This window comes from Rhinolophus ferrumequinum, chromosome 11, assembly GCF_004115265.2.
Source record: "Rhinolophus ferrumequinum isolate MPI-CBG mRhiFer1 chromosome 11, mRhiFer1_v1.p, whole genome shotgun sequence".
NCBI classification, from domain to species: Eukaryota; Metazoa; Chordata; class Mammalia; order Chiroptera; family Rhinolophidae; genus Rhinolophus; species Rhinolophus ferrumequinum.
Window position 1 is genome coordinate 79,829,406 of NC_046294.1, and position 16,766 is coordinate 79,846,171.

General features: G+C 46.1%; 1 long non-coding RNA gene across 1 annotated transcript; it reads right to left on the reverse strand.

The window, feature by feature from the left end:
* Positions 1-8,145: 8,145 nt before the first annotated feature.
* LOC117030836 (uncharacterized) lies at positions 8,146-16,373 on the reverse strand. Its single transcript, XR_004424449.1, has 3 exons — positions 16,307-16,373; positions 14,373-14,519; positions 8,146-8,260 (listed from the first exon to the last, which is right to left on the reverse strand). It is a non-coding gene; the product is annotated as an uncharacterized LOC117030836 (long non-coding RNA).
* Positions 16,374-16,766: the final 393 nt, after the last annotated feature.

Here is a 16,766-nt window from a genome sequence, read left to right on the forward strand (position 1 = left end):
ATGACACCTACATGCTTTCGCGAATCAATCTCCATGTCTTTCTTCCTCATAGAATGTGAGCTTCTGGAGGGTAGGACATGCTGGGTGACACTGAGCTTCTGCAGCTCATATCATAAAGTTTTCATAAAGGTGAAATAAGAAGAGAAATGCTTTGTGTATTAGCCACCAATAATGGTAGATATTTGGAGAAACACCCAAACAAGATGAGGTTGGTGGCTTGCAGAGGAGGAGAGAACAGGAAAAGCCAGAGGTACACCACCAGTCTTGAAAGCCCAAGAGATCAGTCAAAATAGGATCATCCAAGCTACTTCTCTCACGGACCTTCTGCAAACCTTCTCTGCTATGTCTGGAGAAGGTTGTATTAATTTGCTAGAACAGCATGACAAAGCACCGCAGATTAGGTGGTTTAAATAACAGACACGTATTCTCTCACAATCTGGAGGCTAGAAGTCTAAGATCGAGGGATAGTAAGATTGGTTTCTTCTGAGAACCTCTCTTCTTGGCTTGCAGATGACCACTTTCTCCCTGTGTCTTCACATGGCCTTTTCTCTACTCTCTTCTTCTGATAAGAGCACCACTCCCATTGGATTAGGGCCCACCTATATGACCTCATTTTACCTTAATTACCTTTCTTAAGACGTTGTCTCCAAATACAGTCATATTCTGAGGTACTGGGGGTTAGGACTTCAACATATGAATTGGTGGGGTGCAGGGGGCAGAGAGACATAATTCTGCCCATAATAGAGATCAACACTCTTGCTCACAGAAGCGCCAGAGAGTTCCTGATAAAAGCCACGGCCAATCAATCCAGGATCCAAGAAATAGGCCTGTGACTACCTCCCTTCTTGGCTGACTGACAACTCTGGAGAGTCAAAGCTTCAACCAACACTGGTGGCCAAACATAACCCTATTTTGTCACCCCCATTTCCTGTAAGTGCCTCCTCATCCCTTCACCTCCCGATAGCACTGGTACTACCTGAGGTTTCTGTAGTTGAGCCAGGGGCAAAAGAAGGTGTCAATGTGGGAAAAAAGTAAAGAAACATGTCTCCCTTGGGACTAGGATGGGAAATGACATTGATGGAGGTGATTTCTAAGGAGAGCTACTGGCTTGTTTCCCAAGCTCATAAGCAGAACATAGAGAAAAGATCCAAATGCCCTGGCTAGATGGAGGAGAGCCAAGCCACTAACAAGCACCAGCAGTGGAGTGCTGACTGCCAGCCAGCAGGAACCAAGATGGAGTGGAGAGAGAGGCATGGCAGCCGGATGGCCCTGCCCTCACCACAGACCCTGCCGTTGGCTCATGCAGGGTCATGAGTCCTCAGCAGCCTCGGTTCCCAGGGTTGTTCTTCCCTGTTGGGTGCCAGGTGGCTAAATGTCATGTTGGAAAAGAGTACAGGATGCAAGCTTCCAGATCAACCGAATCATTGTAACAGACTTGGCTTAGCGTGGCTGCACAATGCCAAAACAGCAGGGAGATGTTGCTGACTCAGCACAGGAGAGTTCAAGGACAGGCAGGTGAGGGAGTGGCTGGGGGTGGAGAACGCCCACTAAGACAACTGGAGTGGCCTAGAGATGCACAGAGCTCAGCCAGCAAGCTGCAACCCAGTTCTCTAGAGGAAGCGAACTTCCAGGCAGGTGTCTCAGCTGCCCCAGAGCCAGGTTTCAAGGTGTGAAGTCCTGGAGCACTTGCAGAATCCAGATGCAGACTTCTCCAGATGTTAGAGCTTCTCCAAAATCATTCCAAGCAGTCCGGAGGACCTGCTCCTGAAATTGCATCTATGGCAGGGTAGACCAAGTTCAGAAGCCTAGCCCTGGAGCTATAACTCAGGAGATGATAGCCAACAAACTTCCCTGGACCAGGTGGCATTCTGGGCTTTGCCTGGAGAAAGCCACATTTGTCGCACAAATACTTGAAGGCTAACAATCAGGAGGAAGAAGGCAGGGGGCATGGTAGGAAATGGACCCTACCTTAGCAGAAGCGGATAAAAACAGGAGGAGATGAAACTAATGATCGTCTTACAAGAGGTGAGCATCAAACATCATAGGCGCTGCCTGTAAAACTCCTTAGTCCACCTGTGGTCCTCCCCTTCCATGGGTAAGAACATAAAACAGCACCTGCACATTCTGGGACAGGATTCTACCAGCTAGAAGGTGGGAAGGATTCCTCTGGCAACGTGATAGGCCCGTTCATGCACTCATCAGCACATATCGTTGAACACCGAATTTGTGCCTGGCACTGTGCTGGGTGGTGACCAAGATCAACTCATAGGTCCTACCCTCATGAAGCTCACATTCTAGCAGAGGAACGATAATCAATTATACAATTCAAACGATTCATAATTGTCACAAATGCTATCAGAGGCTTTGAGAGCACATGATAGGACCTACTGTGGGAGGTCTGAGAAGGCTTCCATGGAAAGGACGCCTAGCCTGGGCTCTGAAAGATGAGTGGGCATGACCTAGATAAAAGGATGGGCTGGGGAGAGGGAAGAACATGCAAGGAAAAAGGAGAAACACAGGCAAAGACCTTGAAATTGGAAAGAGCATGACAGAATCAAGAAACTAAGAGATCCATCACAGACAATGTAATTTATAGATGATGTGATACAGAATTGCACACCTGAAATCTATGTAATTTTACTAACAATTGTCACCCCAATAAATTTTAAAAAAAAAAAAAGAAGAAGAAAGAAACTAAGAGATCCAGAGTGGCAGGAGTCCAAAGAATGATGTGAGATGGGCCTAAAGAGCATCTTTCTCTGGAAGGTCATATTATGTGGGGCCTTGCAAACTTTCTAAAGGGTTTTGATTTTTATCTACGATCAGTGAGGAGCCGTAAAAAGACTCGAAGGAGGAAGAGGTGACGTAACTAGGTATGCCAACCTAAGCACTCAGGCCTCCCTTCTTACCTAATGCTGCAGATGGGGAGACTAGACCTTGTGTCTGGGTCCATCATGATCTGAAAACTCTACATTGGACAACTCAAGAGGGTTAGTTTGTTTCTAGTGAGCAGAGCAAGCCAAGTCATTTGCAACGATAAAGTTTAGGTTTGCACTTATGTGTGCAGAAGGGCTGCATGTCCCTGTGGGCTCCGACCTAGGCCACACATTAACTGGTGTCGGCACTGCAGAGAGTCCACACCACCCAGGATGCAGGAAAGAGAAAGTGAGGCTGGCTTCAAGAGCACTGCTCCACACTGAGGCTTACAGGTGGGAGGTGTGACAGGTTACAGTGCTTTTTTCATGGTACCATTGAGATCAAGCTCATGGGACTTACAAAGCACGCGAGCTGCTCTCCATCTCTGAAACTCTGTGGTTCACAGCAAATTCCATCACAAACACAAAGGCAGTCTCTTCTCCGTTCACCCAACGGGAATGTCTAATCCCCCAGTCTGGTAGAATTTTCCTAACTGCTCTGAGCCACAGTCTCTTCTCTGACCCCAAACAGGAAGAATGTAGAGAGGGTCCTTCTGGTCCCAGGGACCTTCAAAAAGAATTCCAGCAAATTCTTCCCCCCCTTCTGAGCCAACCACCCTGCCTGGCACCCCAGTCTTCATGTCCAAAGACTGTGCAAAGATTCGTCTTAGAAGTCACTAATAAGAGTAGAGTGATTCTGGATAAGACTACATGGCCCCACTTCTGTGGGCTTCTTTCCCACCTGCCCGTGAGAAATGGCTCCTGAGCTCAGCCTCTCACACCTTCCTGCCCCCTCCTGCTCCAAAGCCTGGACTCACACGAGCCCGTCTCATCTCACACACATGCAGGGCTGACGACAAACCTAATGTCCTGTCCACAGGCTCCCCACGGCCTCATCTAGCATGAAACAGAGAAGGAGAAGCGGCTCTGTGGCCTTCTGAGAAAGGGAAAATGCAAGTATCACCTGAGTAGAAGACCTTCTGCAGGAAACGGACATTCATAGAACTCACACCAGCCCCCCAGCACAAGAGTCCTGGGGACACACGTGCACATACACATCTGTCCCCCAAATGCTCACATGGCCACCGCAAGCACTGAAACAGAAGGATGTGTCCCTTTATCTCATCCTCATCTCCCCCAAGTCTAAAGCTGGGGGTCAGGCAAAGCAGTCAACCTGAGTCCAGAAGAAACTGTTACCACTTGGAAACATTCTCATCTAGAACCTTCCTGCCTTTGGCTGCAGATCGGCCAGGACCAGAGCAAGGCACCTCCTTGAGGCCGCTCAGTGAGCGTGGACACGAGGCAGTTTCACAGGGCATGCTCAGGGACTCCAGGTTCCATGCTGGGCCCCGCTGCAGCCAGACCCTAGGGCAGCCCTGTGTGAGTAGGGGCTGTGGCAGCTTCAGTCTTAGTGAGACCACACCCCTTCCTCCCTTTCCTCCTCACCAAGACACCCTAAGTCAGGACATTCGTGCAATTTTTGTGTGTGCTTAGCCTGAGCTCCTTTCCAATCTTTGGACACCAGACACAAGGGATTTCCACTTCTTTTCCAGCTGAGGCTCCGACAGCCTGTGATTCTTGATCTATTCTTGAATAGTAATTCAGTGCATGCCTACAAAAGAGAGCCCCCTTTGGCCACTCCTCAAACCCCTCCTGAGGTCCCCAGACAGACCCACACCCCACAGGCAGGAAGAGGAAGCACTACAGTGGCAGAGCTCCCCCTGCTGACAGCTCAGTGTGGTGGCAGGCCCAGGAAGGCTTGTGGGGTGAGTCTCTCTCCTAATCAACGTTCTGTGAAACTTGGTTCCCTGAATACCTTCCAGCTCCCCTCAATCCACCACTCCCAAATAAGGACAGCTTATCCAGGAGATCTTGAGAAGCAAATTCCTTTATGTCAGTGCCAAGGCTCCCCAGACAACACAGAACTTCAGGCAGAACTTGAAATGACACCCAGGCCAGGCCCTTAACCCAGTACTGGGCCAGACTGATGGGATGTGTTCCAGGGTCCTCAATGCACTGAGCTCAAAGAATCATGTGTGCCAGGAGATTCAAATAAGTGCCCACGCTGTCCACCACCCAGAGCGCTGGCCCACCCCTCCCCAAAGGACTTCTTAGACACTTTGCCCACCTCTCACACTAAGCACACGCCTACAGCTTCTGAGGGACCTGTTGATGTCCATGAAATGAGTACTAATATAATATACTTGGTTCTCAGCATACATGACATTGGTTATCTCATTTGATGCTCAACACCTCTACAACCCCCCTGCTCATTAAGCAGATGTCACCAATCAGATGAGGAAACTGAGGCATGGAGAGATGAGGTCATGTGCCAGAGCTATTGAGCTGAGGACCCTAAGGAGTAGGCATCTGGGAACTAGGAAACCTCTGAGGCCTGAGCTCTCAGGATCCTGCCAGACGAAAAGAACCAAACTCTCCCTCCTTAGGCACTGAGTTCGCCACAGGAACCCTCCTCAGATCTGCACAGCCTTAGAGCCACCAACACTCCTGGAGAAGCAAAACAGAGGAGGGGACTTGGTACAGGCTCCTAGACTTGACTGGTCTCTCCTGTCCTGACCATCACTGTGAAATGCATCTTCAGAAGGGTCCAGGAGAGCGGTCAACTGGAGGGATGCTGGAGCTCTTCACGGGTTCGACCTCAGGGCACCTCGCATCACAGCCCAGGTTGGTATAACCCTGGCCCACACCACTTGATGTAGGATTCACCTCGAGGTAAGTTTTGCTGTAAGACAACAAATGTTAATTTGTTCACAGTTATGAGAGTTAATTAATCAATGCAGCAGCAACAGCACAGATGAATGCTAATTGGTTTCAAAGTTATTCATCATCATTAAAGCTGAAAGATTGTGTGGTTACTAATCAACCAGACTTAAAGATAAGAGTAAAATATTTACCAGTCAGTTAGGTATTCATTTATTAATTCAGTAGATTTTACCTATAATAGTACCTTCCAGAGGAAGACATTGTATTAGGTGCTTGAAAAGATGAATAAAATATCCCTGTCCTCAAGTAATTCAAACCTTAGTAGAGCACGATGAGAAGCCCTCAAATATGCCAAATGCCACTGGAGGGTACAAACTGCCATGACAGTACAGAGAGGGGGTGATCTTGTTCCTCTGGGCAATCACAGAGGACTTCATGAAGGAGGTGAGATTTGGGCTGGATCTTGAAAAGTGGGTAGAAGTAGACAGGCAGAGATGGTGGAACATGCATTCCAGGGAGAATATGTACAGTGGCAGAGGTGGGAGAAATGAAGGGTATTTTTTGGAAGCAGTGAGGATTTCTGATAGTAGCAGCATTTGTGTATAGGGAATAGTTCACAAGCATTGCTCAGGCCTGCCATGTGCCAGGCTGTGTGCTACAGGCAGGCTCTATACTAATCATGGGGATACACCACTAAACAAAACAAGGTCTCTGACCTCGCAGAGCTACAGTCCCTCCAAGGATAAGGCTGAAAAGAAAGATGGAGAACCCCCAATTCTGCCCTTTGAAGTAGTTTGGGGATTTTCAAGTTGGCACTGGGGAGTTAGTGACAGTTTTTCATATTGAAAGGTTGTGATCAGAGCCCTTTGGAAGATTGATTTGGCCCCAGAGTATAAGGCAAATTTCAGAAGAAAGAAGCAAAAAATTGAAAGTCCCATTAGGAAGCTATTGCAATAACTTAGATGAGACATGATGACCAAAACCATGGTGACAGGTAAAAAGGAAAATAAAGGTATGAATGGAACAAATACTACCCAGATAGACTGTACTGAATTTGGGAATTAGCTGGATGTAGAAGCAGGACAAGGAAAGCATCAAACTGAACTGGGCTCTAGAGCCTATGTGACAGAGAATGTTGGTGCCGTTACCAGGAGTCAAGAAGAACACACTGGGATGGAAAGATGACGTGTTACGGGAGGGTATGCCCAATGTCTTGCCCACCAAGGAGGCAAGGGGTGTTCCATTCAAAGAGAGATGAGAATAGCCAAGAAACCGAGAAGAGAGGGCGGTGGGAAGGGAAGGGAAATATAAAAATGGCAAAGGAGGGCTAGATAGTGAGCAGTTACATCTCCTCAAGACCCTGGCACCTATTGTTGTCTCTACATGTCTCCAGAGCTCTTTAATATACACTTCCTCTCCTAAAAACCATAGCTTCTCCCCCAGAAGACCATGCAACAGAGAATACAGTAGAAATATGCGTGACAAATGTGGGGGGGATATTGAAAGGGATTTAGATTCTAGTGGTCGTGGGTGGCCCAGGGTCTTCATCTCCAATGTCCCTGGCAGTTCTCATACTTTACCTCGGCTTCTCTTCTGACAGTGATTCTCCTTCCATGTTCCAGAGACCCCAACTCCTGGTCCAAGATCCTGACTCGTCAGTTTTCCCATCACCCCCAGAGTCCAGGCTGGTCCTATTCCAGATGATGGCTACCACTGGCATCAGAAGGAGCAGATCAGAAGTCATGCTCTTGGCCCACACCCAGGGACTCTTACCTATGCCCTCACCCCCTATCACACTACATCAGAGGCAGGCAGGCCCAGGCAGGTCTGGCATGGCAGCTCCCAGACTGGGGTGGGAAAGTGACCTTTCCTCGGAGTTTACTCCAAATGCATGTGCTCTAACAGAGCATGTCCTTTGGGACCGACCTCACAGGGACTATGGTTGGCACAATTAGGACATTTCTCAGGCTTCCAGCAGCCAAATACAAGCATCTCCAATTTGCAATCCCACCACCAGTCTCAAAAACAGAATGAAAATCAATTTCCTACAAAGGAATTGATTTGCTTGGAGACCTAGAATTCCCTCAGTGGCAGAGTTTCTTCACAGATGGGTAAGAAAAGTCACTGCTGCCTCCATTTTCCTACTGGAACATGTCTTTTCTCTCGTGATGCCATTAAACAAACCCCAGCAAATTGAAAAATAAGTATTAAATGATCAGTTCTCTACACATCTCCAGCCCAGGAGATGAGAGGAAAAATGAGATCCATGCACAGAAAGATTCTCCTCTTTCCGGAGAAAGGCAGCCACATTATAGACTTTCTGAGCTGTGGAACCAAGCAGGATCCTCCAAGAGAGGCCAGGAGAGAGATGGCCGGTAGGGCAGGAGCGTCGTTGTCGCTCCCCCGACATTGCCGATAACCCGGATAACCGACCTCTGCTCACAGCTCGCAAAGTGCTCCTACCTCACTCAGGCAGTATATGGCTAACTCCACATGAAAGGACAGAAGAGTAAAAAGGGATTTTTCCTAATAAATATTCTTTTGCAGCTAATCCACCCTTTGTAACTGTCAGGCTTCATGGGGCTGGCAACGAGCCCATCAGATAACAATGCAGCTGTGACCTGAGAAACGTGAGAAGAGGAGCAGATTAATAAAGATGAAAAACATGTTTGGTAACTGTGTCTGAGGGGAAGTGTAAGGGGAGTCCTCAGAGGGATACCCTGACAGCTCAGGGACCCCAAAACCAATGCCACCCAGAAGCTGCGGCTACCCCACAGGGTGGGGGTCAGATGCGTGGGCCCTGAAAGTAATCAGCTGGTTTCTCTTACTTATAGCACAGGCCTTTGCTTGCTGAGCCTTCCTGAGCGGGCTTAATGGCAAATGGCAACAAAATGGCAGAGCTGTCAATCACAAAAGGCACATTCTTTTGGTGTCTCTGATCCGCAGCTTTAAACTAAGGATACACACAGCTCTGCAGGGAGGCGACCCGAAGCAGTAGCACGCTGCCCTCCCACTCTGACAATTCCCGATAAGCAGCTCCATCTGAGGATGAAGTTGTAGGGAGAAGGATTTGACTAATGACCATGAATTAGGACAAGTGGCCCGACAAGTTTGTGGGTAAGGTGGAGATACCAGGACAGAAAATTTCTGAGTTAGGGCTGTCCTGAAAACTCTGGGATTTGTACGAATGATCAAGTATAGAATGGAAATACTGGACTTCTTGGCTAATTGATATGACAAGGACTATTACATAGATGAAAGAAGAAGAAGAAGATGAACGAATTGAGTTCCTTGTTTACATCTCTACCTGTTTCTCCAGTCTCCCTCCCTCCGTCATTGTCTATAATTATATCCTAAAGAAGGATCTCCTGCAAACCAGCCCTCAGGATTTCTTCAAACCCAACCACGTGGTTCCTGCTGCTTTTCTTTGCATCCCTGTCCTGTGAGCCTACACAGGCCGTGCTGAACTACAGAGCTTTTCAGAGCCTCCAATCACAGATCCTCCTCCTCTACCCAAAAGGAACTGGAAACTGCAGGCGTGGGCTCCACGGTAACCACATGGGGAACGGCAGGCCAGTGGGGAGAATAATCAGGCATCAATAGTGCCGTTCCCCATCCGGTTAAACTTTGGCCCAGAGGCCCAGAGCCCCAGGACACAAAGCCCAATATTAAATCTTTTTTGACTCCCCTCTGCTATCCAGCCATTCCTTCCTATGGGGAGTTACTCCTAGCCCTTGGTCATCAGCTGTCTGGAGCAGTTCAAGAAAAGTGGGCGTACAGGCATTCACTCAGCCCCCTGCAGAGCCAGCGTGAATGATACCAGCATGACAGACACCAGTGTGAGAGACAGGAAGTGCTCCAGGGCCAGCCTCTGATAACCAGGAAGACAGAGGGAGGGTCTTGGTAGCTCAAGGAAGAGTAGGTCCAATGATAGGCCACTAAATAATTAAGCAAAATTATAAGCACTATATTAGACCACTCAGTATGGTCCAAGGAGTGCTCTAAATTTTTTCCATTCACAACTTTGTCCCATCGTCACAACAACCTACGTTTTTTTATTGAGGTGAAAGTCATATAACATAAAATTCACCATTTTACTTTTTATTTTTTTAATATTTAGGTATAGTTGGTATACAATATTATGTTAGTTATATTAGTTTTAGGTGTACACTATCGTGATTTGACAATTTTATACCTTACAATGCGATCACCCCATTAATTCTATTATTCATCTGTCACCATGGGAACTTATCACACAATATTATTGATTATATTTCCCTTAACCTTTTTCACTCATCCTCTCCCCTCTGGCAACCATACATTGGGTCTCTGTTTCTATGTGTCCATTTTTGTTTTGTTTTGTGTTTTTTTAGACTCCACATAAAAGTGAAGCTATACAGTATTTGTCTTTCTCTGTTTGATATTTCACTTAGCATAATACCCTCTAGGTCCATCCATGTTGTCGCGAATGGCAAGATTACATTTGTTTTTATTGCTGTGTTATATATGTTATATATTATATATTTTTATATATATCATGCATATTACATATATATGTTATATATATGTAATTATATATATGTCACATCTTCTTTACTCATTCATCTATCAATGGACATCTAGGTTGCTTCCATATCTTGGCTATTGTAAACAACGCTGCGAAGAACATAAAGATGCATATATCTTTTCAAATTAGCATTTTCATTTCCTTTGGATACTCAGAAGTGGAATTGCTGAGTCATATGGTGGATCTATTTTTAATTTTGGGGGGAATCGCCATAGTGTTTTCTATAGTAGCTGAACCAATTTGCTCTGCCACCAACAGTGGAGAAGAAGTCCCTTTTCTCCACATCCTTGCCAACACACGTTATAGCTGACTTTTTGATAATAGCCATTCTGACTGGTGTGAGGTGATATCTCATTGTGGTTTTGTTTTGCGTGTTTCTGATGATTAGTGATGTTGAGCATCATTTCACATGTCTGTTGTCATCTGTATGTCTTCTTTGGAGAAATGTCTTTTCATGTCTTCTGCCCATTTTTTAACTGGATTATTTATTTTTATGCTATTAAGTTGTACGAGTTCCTTGTATATTTTGGATATCAGCCCCTTATCAGATATGTCATTTGCAAATATATTCTCCCATTCAGTAGGCTGTCTTTTTGTTTTGTTGGAGGCTTCCTTTGCTGTACAGAAGATTTTTAGTTTGATGAAGTCCCATTTATTTTTTCTTTTGTTTCCCTTGCTCCAAAAAGGTATTACTCAGACTGATGTCAAATACTACGTGGTTTACTACCTATGTTGTCTTCTAACAGTTTTATGGTTTCAGGCCTTACATGTAAGTCTTTAATCCATTTGGAGTTTATTTTTGTATATGCTGTAAGAGAGTGGTCCATTTTCAGGTTTTTGCATGTGTCTGTACTTTTCCCAACACCATTTATTGAAGAGACTGTCATTTCTCTATTGTATGTTCTTGCTTCCTTTCTCGCAGATTAGTTGACCATGGGTTTATCTCTGGACCCTCTATTCTATTCCATTGATCTATGTGTCTGTTTTTATGCCAGTACCATGTTGTTTTGATACTATAGCCTTGTAGTATAGTTTGAAATCAGGGAGTGTGATACCTCCAACTTTGTTCTTCTTTCTCAAGATGGCTTTGGTTATTTGTGGTCTTTTGTAGTTCCATATAAATTTTAGGATGATTTATTCTAGTTCTGAGAAGAATGCCATTGGTATTTTGATAGGGATTGCATTGAATCTCTAGATTGCTTGGAGTAATATGGTCATTCTAACAATTAAAAATCACCATTTTAAATATTTATAAGTATATAATTTTGTGACTTCCAGTACATTCATAATGTTGTGCAACCATCCCCCTATTTAATTCCAGAACATTTTATCAGCCCCCAAATCAAGCACCATGCCTTTTAAGCAGTTACTCACAAGAACCTGCTTTTGAGGTAGCGACCCCTACTGACAAAGCTAACATCATGCTTGCTGGAGGGAGAAATGCTTAGAGACCGACCAGTGTTGCAGAGCAAGTACTGGAAGGTGAACTTGGAGCCAGAGGCAATAAATAGATAAAAGGCACATTATTCAAATTTTGCACATGAGGAAATAGAGCATGGGACGTTAAGTAACTTGCTCCAGGTCACACAAGTGAAGTCAGGCTGTCTGACTCCAGAATGAGGCAGATACTTCTATCTGGAAGATAAAGGCTAAGAAGAAAGATGCTTCATATCTTCTCAGTGATAAACAGTGCAGATGAGGTTTCCATGAATTTGCTGACTAAACCTGAAGATATTAGGGGAAAAGGCACATTTATGGAACTTTGAACCAGATAATTTTAGGAAATTGAATGGAAGCACTCAAGAAGATTAGTAAACCTGTGAAATTCATTAGCTAGAGAGACACGGGCCCGCCTAAATAGGCCAAGAATTTCAGTAGCAAATAAGGAGAGTTTGCTGAGCAAAGTACCATATGAGGCACAAGGGACAATACAAAGAAATGACTCCCCAACTTCTCCTTCGATGGCTCCCACGTAATTTCTCATATCTTCCCAGATTATGCTCTCTATTCAAGCCCTGGTATTTAGCCTCCTCTCATCATACATTCCTTAGTCTTTTGGGGCTCTGTACTGTTGTTCTTTTGTTTTGTTTTCCATCTATAGAGGATTCTCTTCTCTTCTTAATTTATCTAAATCCTGTCCCTTCTGATTAGCACAGGCCTTGGTGAGCTCTTTTACTTGAATGCAGAAAAGACACAACAATAATAATAGTACTTAACACCTTGCCATGTGTCGTGCACTGTGATAAGCACTTTTCAATGCATGACCTCATTTAATCCTCCCAAAAGAACCCAGATGAGGAAACTGAGACCTAGAGAGGTAGGAAAACTTACTCAAAGTCATAAAACACTAAGTGGCAGATCCAAGACTAGAATGTGGTCTTTGTGATTCCAGAACCTAATCTCTTAACCACCATATTAGGGGGCCTCTCAACTGAGTCTGGCCATCTGTAGTCCTTCACCGTGTGGAGATAATATCGTTTCCTCATTATTCCATACAGACTGGCCTTTCCTTCCTACCAGGTTACTTCAAGGACAGGTGCCATGATATAAAAGCAGCTCAGCACAGTGCCTCACATATACAGATCCATCTCCTTCTTCTCACTGTGTCCCCAAAGTGTCCATGTCAGTGACGAAATGGTTCCACCTCCAGAAGCAGAAATTAATGGATTTATCTGAAGGGAGAACTGGTCCTTGCACTTTGACCCAGAGAATAAAGGAGGAATGTACTTTCAGTAATGTACTAAGAGGTGAACTGGGGGTGGGGAAGTGCAATGCAAGCTGCACACGTTGCTTTGTGGCTGGCCTCGAACCCCGGGCTCAGCATGAATGTCAGCCTAATAATAATAACAGCAATCCCATTTTTCAAGCCTCTGATATGTGTTAGGCCATGTCCTAAGCTCTGAATTTACACAGCTCATGAGTCTACATACTGAACCTACAAGGTAGGTAATGTTATTATCGCTTCTTTATGGATGAAGAAATCAAAACTTAGAGAAGTAACTTTTCTAAAAGTTCCTAGCTGCTAAATAGTAATTTTAGAATTTGAACTCAAGGTTTTCTGATTCCAAAATCAGAGAGGAGAGGAAGACCCCCAAAAACCTATTTAAGGAATAGCACTTCTCACCTGAGTTCAAATATTCAACTTTGATAAACTTTTCATATTATCAAATATTCATGACATATAAAGAGGTGTTAGGTGATATATAAAAGGTAGGCCACTGCTGTGGAAAGGCTCACAATTTAAGCAAGAGGACAGATGCAGGGAAAGAAGTGGGACCACTGCCAGGGCTGGACAACAACGAAATGGGCTGCTTTGTGAGGGAGCTGACAGGAGTAGAGTAAAAGCACAGGAAATTCAGGTAAGTGATCTGATTAGACAAATTCTAATTTGTTTTCCAACACTAAATTTCTGTGCTTCTGTTAATTGGCCGAGAGTCAACGGGAGATGTAAGAAGTCAATTCTAGCAAAGTTCAGAGCTGAGGACACACGCTTCACAGCCATGAGCTCAAAAGTAGTAGATGCTGTCACAAGAGTGGCTGGGGTTCCCAGGGCAGGACACAGAGAGGGATCAGAGCAGAAGCCAGAGAACTAGATAGTAAGGAACACTGAGAATAGAGCCAAGGAGACTGTCAGAGATAAGGAGAATATAACAAGCTGGTCAGAGGGCGGCAGCAAGAGGGAGAATAGCTCAGTGCAAATAAATCAGTGAGCCCTTAGGAGTAGCTACTTTTCATGCCTTTGACGTTCTAGTCATTAACAAGTATTCCTTGACTGTTACTCTGTGCCAGGCTCTGTTCCTGGAGCTAGAAAGATAGCAGTGAACACACAGGTAAAGCCCAGCTCTCATTACACTGACACTCTTGGGGAATGCTTACGAACGGGGCATTTCGTTGTGGGGTGACATAGAGCATGATCTCTATGCCCCAATCTCAAAGCTGGCCTATGGATACTAAACAAACACATGGCAAGCTAAATTGCAATCCAATATTTAAGTAAGATGTAAAGAAAATAAAGGAGAAAAACTAGCAAGTCAAATAAAATTGTGTCCTGCCAGGTAGAATATGTTCGAAGGCAGGGAAGAGTGCGGAACAAATTTAATTGAATACTGCTTTAGACTGTTTAAAAAATAAACGTGCATATTTTTTAGAAACTGAATCTTACTTACTTCTCAAATAATAGATGTGTTCCTCCTAGGAGTAGTTCTAGGAGCCCTGTCGTCTCAGCTGGGCCCAACCAGGCAGACTTTCCAGAAGGGGAGGAGGAAGGAGCTGGTGTTCGGAATTCATTCATAAACCAGCATTTATTCTTCACACTGGATCAGTCACATAAAATGGTCATAAGATGTACACCAAAGATAGAAGGGATCTTAAAGATGATCCAGCCTGGTTTCTTTATTTTATAAATGAAGAAACTGAGGCATGGGATATAAACTGTTTTGCCCGTGCTTGGATTGATGTCATCGGCAGACTTAAATCCAAGTTTCCTAATGAGCTCTCTTCCTCCGGATAGAAAAAGGACCCTGTGTCCAGGAAGAGGTGGGGAGGCAGGGAATTTCTGAGGGCCTCCTCGACAATATCTTTATTGATCCACCTCACCTGTCACTCTCCCTGCCTCACTCTGTTTCACCAGCCATTCCAATTCTGGCTGCAGAATATAAGATTTCACCGGCAAATCTCTACAGTCAGACCTCAACTGGTCCCGGGAGTCTCCAGCAAGATGAAACTCAGAAAGGCTGGTGCAGGCTTCCCCAGGGCTGCCTAGTTCTGACCAGAACTCTGAAGTGTAGCAGTACATGCCCTGGAGGATCCAAAACCCATCTCAGCTTCTCAAAGCAAACAGAGATGAGGGCACCAGGCACAGGCAATGGCAAAAGACCTCTTTGGTGGTTCTCTTGGCTGCAATGCACCTGCCCCAGCACCACCCAGGGTTCGGAAAGAAATCCAACAATCCAGCCCCGGTCTCCACTGGGCCAAGGGAAGCTTCAAGCCCTACTCTGTTCTCAAGGGCTGAGACCAGGGGTGAGCAAGCTATCCAGGGTAGTGTTGGACAACACGAGGCCTCTTGGGGGTGGGTGGGGACTGGAGAAGGTCGGCCGCCACGACAGGTGGGAAGGGGAAGAAGGGCTCCTGTTTCGCTGGAGGCTGCACCCTGCCCTGGAGAGAGCAGCTCCCCAGAAATGATACTTGAGGGCCTGGCTTGGGGCCACGAGAGCATAGAGCTGAGGGTTCGGTTTCTCCTGTACAAATGGAGGCAGGCAAGGAAAGGAATTCTTTGGCTGAGTAACACAATACTTGTGGGTCCAGCCCACCAGGCTTGGCCCTGGGAAGAGCAAACAAGCTGCCTGCCCTGTCCCAACAGGTTTGTGGACACTGGCTGCCGGCTGCCACTCACTGCGCTGAGGTGTGGACGTGGAAGGAGAGGAACGAAGCCAATCCTGGAGAAGTGGGGATGCTGGGGAAGATCTCTACCCTCGTCCAGCCTCAACCCCCCAGAGCAAGGCCAGGGCCCAGCACTTAATGCCACCAAACCATTGCATGTAACTCTGTACCCCCACCTGAACTGATGCTATCTCAGTTCCCGCTTTCCTCACTTACCCAGGCCCCAGAGCACAACTGTAAGTCCAGGGTTTCTTCTCCATACACCCCATAAATTGAGGGACTTACCAAACGCTACCTGCCCAGATGGTGAGCCTCCCCCACTGATGTATACATATGTGTTCTGCATGTCACAAGCCAGGAGCAAGCACCTGTGACCCAAATGGTCAGCCACCCAAGTACAATGTTAACAACAATAGCATTCCTGAAATATTCTGCAATTGACAAAGTTCTTTTTACAGATATTTCTGTCCTCCTAACGACATTCTAAGTTAGGCATCAGATACAGAAGGAAGAGGCTCAAACAGGTATTCATTGCAGTGGCAAAGTCCGGTGTTGCCCCCAAGCTACCTAACTCTGCTTGTCACACTGGATCTGTCGCTACAAACTCAGCAGCTTGATCATTGATTGGTCTTGGTGATCAGTAGAGGGGGTTATAACTGACTGCGGCTTTGCTACCCCTGGCTTTCCAAACCTGGCATCTGAATGAATGAGAGGGTCTCACCTGGCAGCCTGAGCACAAACTTGGGTACAGACCTCCCTGAACCCTGCGCCCGCAGGCAGCCAGCCCAGGCCACAGCACAGCAGAGTCCCCACCCACCGGCAGGCGCAGGCTCACCTCTCCCTGCACCCGCCCCACCACACACTTCAGACCAGCACCCTCCATGCTGTTTGTTTTGCTGAGAGTTTCCGTTGGCTCGCGTGTGGGTGTTTGTTGTATTTCTCCTGCAGATGGCAGGCAGTGTGCTCTCCCCGCCATCACCCCATCCCGAGGGCTGTGTGGAAAGCAGACGCTGCAGGACAGAACAAAAGCCTAACAGGTGAACAGCCCGTCTGCCGGCATCTTTTATCCAACCCAAGTCCAGACAATATCTTTACAAAATTCCTTTCAACTCCCCCGTCATCTGGGGCTCTGCCTGTCTGGCTCCCAGTCAACTGGAGCCCCCAACATGCCCCCACCCTCG